The 7,496-nt window shown below is 38.2% G+C and overlaps 1 long non-coding RNA gene across 1 annotated transcript; it reads left to right on the forward strand.

Moving 5' to 3' along the window:
- The first annotated feature begins 254 nt into the window (after nucleotides 1-254).
- LOC121971546 lies at nucleotides 255-847 on the forward strand. The gene is made up of 3 exons (XR_006109174.1): nucleotides 255-301; nucleotides 574-637; nucleotides 793-847. It is a non-coding gene; the product is annotated as an uncharacterized LOC121971546 (long non-coding RNA).
- Nucleotides 848-7,496: the final 6,649 nt, after the last annotated feature.

Here is a 7,496-nt window from a genome sequence, read left to right on the forward strand (position 1 = left end):
AGCCCTAGTCTCTGCCCTAGTTTCTGCCGCCGACGAGGTGAAGCCGACGCCGACCCCAATCGTCGGAAACCTACTCTCTCACTGTGGAGTTGCTCACCGTCACCACAGCCGGCAGGCGGCCGCCCCCTTTGCCCTGGTCTCTGCCGTGGGATTCCAAGTGCCGAGACTTCTCTGCCCTAGATTGCCATTTCACAGAGCAACGCTGGCACACCACAGGTCGCCTTCCTTCTACTCTAGTTGAATTCCTTCCTTCTGTGACCTAACTCCTCCGTCCTCTAATCCAGTGAGCTACTGGATGAAGGTAAGGATCAGGTTGAAATTTTAGTTGTGCATTAGTAGTTGATTGGGTTGTTGATGCATTTGTAGTGTGATTTCTTTCGATTCGATTGTTGGAAGACAGTGACCTAGTTGGTTTCGGTTATCACAGCATCAAGAGTTTGTTGCTGTCCCTGTTTGATTCCGGCCACCACCCCCTGTTAACAGCTTGGCACACCTGAGGTAAGATTAGGTTGTAAGATGGGTTGTTGTTTGATTTGTGATTCCCAATTATTGATCTCAACATGATCTGATCAGTAGGAAGGATTCCAGCAGCAAACGATCCTACTTCCAACAGTGATAAAACGGCTGTGAGTTTCAGGTAAGGCATAGGAATTTGATATATGCTATTGATCATGTATGGGTTGAATTGGGTTTATGTGTTGGTCAGGGATTTGCCCTAAACTAGGGTTAGAGAGTTATTTAGCTATTTATGAGAATGTAGCTAAATGAAATATATTTCTATTCGTGACACAGGATCTTGACGCGAGACGAGTATCACGGAGTCAGATTTGGATCACTTTATTGGAGGCGGGTACTTTGACTTATGTCTTTTGATATGCATGATAATATGTTTAACATATAACAGTAATTGTGTTACCTGTTTATTTCGGTTGGTCACTACATGATTAGTACATGTTGTTTGTTTATTTATTCTGCACTACATATTATCTACCTGATCACATATGCCTTAGGTAGTGACCTAACCACATGCTCTGTTATATTCTGGATCTAGGGTTTATTTGATACCCTCTTCGATTTGTGTACCTTCTATTAGATACGTCTTCTTGTGGTACACACTTTGTATCTATTTATATGGATCATGCCATGTTATTCATGAGATTGCCATGTTCAGTATCATGCATCATGATTGCATGCTGTGCGATTGTCGGCTCTACTTTGGTTGAGCTCATCGCCAGTTACATGTACTGCACACATCACCCATGGATTTGTATATCTGGCTGGTGTGTGGCGGTTCTGCTGTTTGGCTCCGTTGGTCAGGCGACTCAGCGTGGTCGAGTTCCGTTCTGTTTGGCTCCGTTGGCATTTAGGGTAGCAGCGTAGCCGGCAGATGGTGGACTTTGTTTGGCTCCGTTGGTCGAGACTCGGTGGTAGCCGTGAGATTCCTCCCGTCATCGTGTCTGGGAGATGAGAGCATTGAGCTCCCCATTTATGATTTAGGGTCACAGGACAGGAGTACTCCGACAGATCCCACTGTCATTGCACAGGAGCATTGATTTCAGAGTATGGGGTTGACATATGCATTTATTGCATTTTTATTTGCTTGTGATTGCTGCACTTATATGCTGCATTTGTTTGGATGCATTGATTGACATGCATACAGGATTATGACTCACTCGGTCTGACGACCTGTTACCTTTATACTTTGATCCGGTCAGTACAGTTATCTTCTGATTTCATTTCAGTTGCATTTATCCTCCTCATATTCAGGAGACTGTACGCATGATTAGTGTTGTCTGTTATTTGTTTTATTATGCATATCAGTTGTACCTGCTGAGTGTTGGACTCACCCCGCCTCCATTGTTGATATTTTCAGGTTGAGGCTGTCCGGAGCAGTTCCAGTCGCTGGCCCCCATCTACACGTAGAGCTAGTTCTCTACTAGGTTGTTATTTGCTTTATTTTGGTTTTTCTTCCATCAGACTATGTTTTAGTTTTGTTTTGGATTTTATTTATGGATATTGTACGGATTGTTACCGTTTGATGGTCTTTGGATGGTTTGGTTTTTATTCTACTATATGCCTGCCTGGACGGCAGAAGAGGTGAGTTCGTTGGATTTGAGCTTTACGAGTGTAGTGGAGTAGGGTGGATTTCGAGTCAGAGTCCTACTATGATTGATTACTATTATTAACTGCGTGGTTGTGACAGCCAGAGGCTGAATATCTTTATAAACTGCGTGGTGTTTGTTTTTATTTTTTGTTATCATTCCAGCCGCCTGTGGCTGAAGTATATGTGATATGTAGAAAGTTTCATATTGTCCGCCGTACAGGGGAGATGCTGCCGAAATTTCTTCGGACAGAGACTCCTCTGGGGCGTGACAGATCTGGACCGAGGCGAATGGAACCGGAGCAGAGGGTCTGGACCAGAAAAATCAACTCTATTGACTTTCCTGGTCCGGGTGTCCGGAACCATTCAGGGCACCCGGACCAGTCCAGGGTGCCCGGAACCCTCCCGGACTCCCGGACCCCTTCCGAGCACCCGTACCTAGAATTTATCCTGATCACGGTCAAATGCGATCTATGCGAGAAGGGATAAAGTTTTATCCCCTCTCAGGCGCCTGGAACCCTTCCAGGCGCCCCCGACCAAGACTATAAATATAACCTTGGTCCAAGAAGCTCAAATCAACTCAAGCAATTAGCATTTCTAACACTTGTACCCTTTCTTTAAAGTTTAACTTCTATTTTTCTGTGCATCATTGATGTAAGAGCACTACAAGAATTTTTGGATTTAACCACACCTAATAGACAATAGTTTTTCAAGAAATTATTGTCTTTTTTCCATTTAACAACAGTTTTATTGAAAACTGTTGTTGTTCACCATAATATTTTTTAAATAACAACAGTTTTTCAAAACACTGTTGTCTAATGTGTGTCAAAGACAATGGTTTTAAAAAACTATTGTCTTTTAGTGTTGCTTATGTGATAATATACAACAGTTTTATTAAACTGTTGTTTATTGAATGTTGTTGAATCTTAAAAGCACAACAGTTTTTTTAACTTCATGAAAAAAACCTAAAACCCACTTCTCTGTGACTCTTCAAACAAACAAAAACCTATATCCGACTCCTCCTTTGCGACTCCTCCGTGAAAGACGCTCCTCGTTGCTCTCGCTACTTTGCCTTTAAAGTGTTAGCGCATCGACTTTTTGGCGCTTCCTTGGGAGGTAGAATTTTTTGAAAATGTTTAGAAATTTCTTAGAATATAAACGGAGTCGGTATGACACATTTAATAAGGTAAATCGATTAAGCTTAGAGAAAGCCTATTTCGAGTACCAATAAAGTGGGAGTTTATTTATTTAATAACCTACATATATAAATCTAAACAATCTCATTTTTTTCCCCATTCCTCCTCTTCTCCTGCCAATCTCACCGTCACTGCGATCTCCTCTTCATTGTTGACCTCCGACGCAGCCGCCGCTGCCCTCACATTCCCGAAGCCACAGCCATCGCCAACCGTCGAGGGTGCTGCCGATTACTCCCAATCATCGCCGCCCTTTCCCCTCTCTCGTGCCCTAGTTTCCTATTGCAGTCACACCGCCGCCATCGCAGATCACGCTGGCACCACTCAACTACTGCCGCCTCCTCGCGCTAGGGCATCACCATCTGTTCACGGTGTCGAGCCCAGCCTGGCAGTGTCGCCGCATTCCTCTCCAAGCCAACGCCGAGTTCCTCTCCCGATCTTGCCGATGTTGAGCTCCTCTCTTTCGATCCAGCTGCTATCCGTGGGAGAGCAAGCTTCACCTCTCCCTAGCTGATCGATCCATGGCCAGCCCCCGCCGATTTTTCTCCCAGAGCCGCCGCCGCCAAAAGGTAGATTGTTACGATCGCCGCCATCTAAGAGCTCCCACCTCCCTGCACCTGCCAGTGGGGATGCCACCTAAGACCGAGCAATCAAAGTCAACCCCTGGCCACCATGCCACTGCTAGTGACCTTTGGACGCCATTGCATTATCAAAGAAGAAGAGTTAGGTAATGAATTTCCTTACTCTTATACTATTGACCTATTCTCTCAGATTTAGAGATGTAATCTATGTGTGATTGATTATGTTAATCAAATGAAATGCACCATTCATCTGTGAGATTAAGTACTAGTATCAGTGACAGGCATTGTGTTCAACATATTTCATCAGATTACTTGTATACAGATATACTTCCAAAAAGAGAATGACCTTTGTCTAGACTTGAACAAGCACAAATGATAAGTCATATGTAGTTCAAGCTCTTCCTTCTTTTCGTCCATCATCAAATCCTAGTAATGAGAGTTTGTCTATCACCAATCAATTTCTTATCACTTGTGAAAAGAGATAATTAGAGTATTGAATACATATGTAGTTCTCTTTTTTCGTCCATCATCAAATCCTAGTAATGCATTTCATTTCAAGTATTGAATAGGTTGGGTGGAGCTAATTAGAGTTTAGATTAGGTTTTGTTAGGTCTCTAAATCATTTTATGCATTTTTTAACTTACTTTTGGACAGCGAGTTAGTTCTTTTGATGGAATTATACATCTATGATGCTTAATTTGGGATTGTAGCATACTTTTTGACCAAATAAGTCTAGATCAATGATAGATTGTTCACCTTATAGGTTAGGTAAACTTTACAATTGTGGCTTCTTGTTATTTTTCTTTCTCCATCCTTTCTATGATTTTCTTCCTATTGATTGTGAGGTTCATGTTCTCTGCGAGATTATTTTTAATGGTGCAGTTTTTTTTCAAAAAAATATTCTACTGATGACATGACCATATATATGAGTGAAAGGTAAGTATTTGTTTGGTTTAGCGATGAAAATATTACACCGCTAATGAACAGTTTTCTTGTTGTGTTGTTTGGTTATTCATTGAATTTTACCTCTGCATACACGATATTATCTCGTTCTTTGAATGTCTAAACATAAAGATGAAATTTTTCGGCTATTTTTTAGTTCACTAACAGAAGCTCATCATTGTTGAAATTCCCCTTTCTACTGTCATCATTTTTAAAGTCATAATTCCCAGACCTTTGGATTGCCTAACTATGCTACTGTGGTTTATGAAATAGACAACTCTTATTTGGAAGCTTACACTCAAATTGACAATAAGTTAAAGTATGTACTTGTATGTTTTACACTACCAATCCCATTGCTTGTGTTTGCATATCACTTGACAATCTTTAACACATGTCTCTATTCATCTAGTTCTAAGGATAAATAATTAGTTTTTTTGTTCTTGTACCATATAAGAGTTTTGTGTTTTTTCTTTCCCATTTACAATGAGTTTTTGAAAATCAAACTTGGCTTGTAGTGATAGTATCAAAAATTATATCAGTATACTTTATCTAAGTGATTGTTTGAACAATTTTATAGCATGCATCTTGACAATTAATATAATTTTGAAGATCACCATCAAGGAAGAATGTTCAAAGGAAAATAAAGGCTAAGGAGAAGAAACCATATACTCCATTGCCTCTTCATCGACATCTAAGTAGAAAATCTCATTCATTTCCTCCATTCATTTCCTTCCTCATTTTCTTAATTAAAAATGTTTATAGTCTATCTTTAATGTAATCACCCATGCATATTCTATGCTTGCAGTTAATGTATTTGTTCTTTGGTCTTATTTATAAAGTCCATTTCTTCCTCTTAGGAACATCATGTGTTGATAAGTAATGGCCCTATTAATATTTCAATTTCTGTACATGGTGATCTAGAAAAGTTTACACTTCTTACTTCTCCAAATCTAGAATTAAATCGTAAGTTAGATTAAATTACAGTTACTTTATCATTTCTTAGTTTTTTTTCTTAACTTACATTTGCAATATTTGCATCTCGATTCATTTGATTATGTTCACTTTATATTCAACATGAAGCTAAAAGGTGTTTTGTACATATTAAAGACTCTATGGTGAGTTTTTTAGTTTCAATCTACTGCTCTTTTTAACATCTTTATCCTGCTATAATGTTATTCTTTAAGATTATGTTGCATTGATTTCTAAAAGTTGCATGACATCTCTCTACTCTGCCTTCAAAACTAACGATTTATGTTGTTTCAGGTAATTACTGCAGCCATTCCTACTATAGTTGGTGAAAACCTTAACGTGTTCATGACTTTAAAATAGTATATTCCAGATTTTCTTAAGGTAAGGACACAAATTTAATGAGGAATATACTTTATAAGATGTTAACATCTAAATTGGTATCCTATGCATCAGCTTGATGATGTAATAGATCTTGAGATTCCAAGAGGAAGAATAGACTTGTTTCTTTAAATGGTGAAACTTAAATTAAAGATTAGAAAGTCAACTGATGTAACATGCCACTCCACTTCTCTTTTTATGATTTAGCTCGTGATCAATGTAAACTTAAAGTATTAATCCAAAGCCTATGGTAACTTTCTGGATTCATTTTTATTTAAGGCATTCTTTCCTTTAATGGTCTTTTTTAGAATTTAATGTATGACTTACTCCTTAGCATCATATGGAGTGTGTGGGAATGTTTGCATTAGATTGTACCTTTTAGAATTAATGCTGCTTGATCATTGGGAAAAATAATGTTTGCATGGTTTATAATAGAAGCTTTGTATGCAGTGACATAGAATGAAAAGTCTGCTTAATAAGAAATTTAAGAGCCACCATATTGTTTCAAGAGGTTACCATTTATGTTACATAGATAACACTTTTTGCACTTCTGTTAGATGACTATATCAAATGGTTTTTATGGCTATGTAACATTTATGCAGTGCAATTAGAATCATGCGTACAGTTTAGTTTCTAATTTGTAATATATATCTTTATTCGAATAGGTGTCCTCAAGAGTATTGGGAAGAATGCCGACAAGCTAAAAAAATGGAGAGACTTTAACAAATTAAGGAGCACTAGGAGCTGCAATCCCTCCTCTTCACCTACATCTAAGTAGAAAATCTCGTGTTATATTGTTCTACCTTTGTTTTAATAGTGTTATCATTTTGTTGGTTGCTTATGAAATTTTGTTGGTTGCTTATGAAATTTCTTCAGAATGTTATAGATATTATTTTTGAATGTTAGAAAATTGTATATTAAATTTTATTTTGAAATTTAGTATTTTGAATGATTAATAATATTGGAAAATTGTGTATTATTTTTTTTATTTTTTATCTAAAAAAGACAACGATTTTTCACCGTTGTCATAGATAGTTTAAAACTGTTGTTGAAGACCCTGTTATTAAAGGTAGATGCTCAAAGACAACGGTGAAAAATTGTTGTCTTTGAAAGAAAAGACAACAGTTTTTCACCGTTGTAAAAATATTGTCTTTGCCTTCAAAGACAACAGTTAAAAACTGTTATCTTTGGGCACCCCTTTTAACAACACGACATTTAACAACAGTTCTAAAGGGGCTACGACAACGGTGAAAAACCGTTGTTGTTAGGCGTTTTTCTTGTAGTGGAGGCTTCTCTGTCTGAAGGAGATATTAGTGCGACACATTCCTTGGA

The sequence above is a fragment of the Zingiber officinale genome, chromosome 1B, assembly GCF_018446385.1.
Source record: "Zingiber officinale cultivar Zhangliang chromosome 1B, Zo_v1.1, whole genome shotgun sequence".
Classification (NCBI taxonomy): Eukaryota; Viridiplantae; Streptophyta; class Magnoliopsida; order Zingiberales; family Zingiberaceae; genus Zingiber; species Zingiber officinale.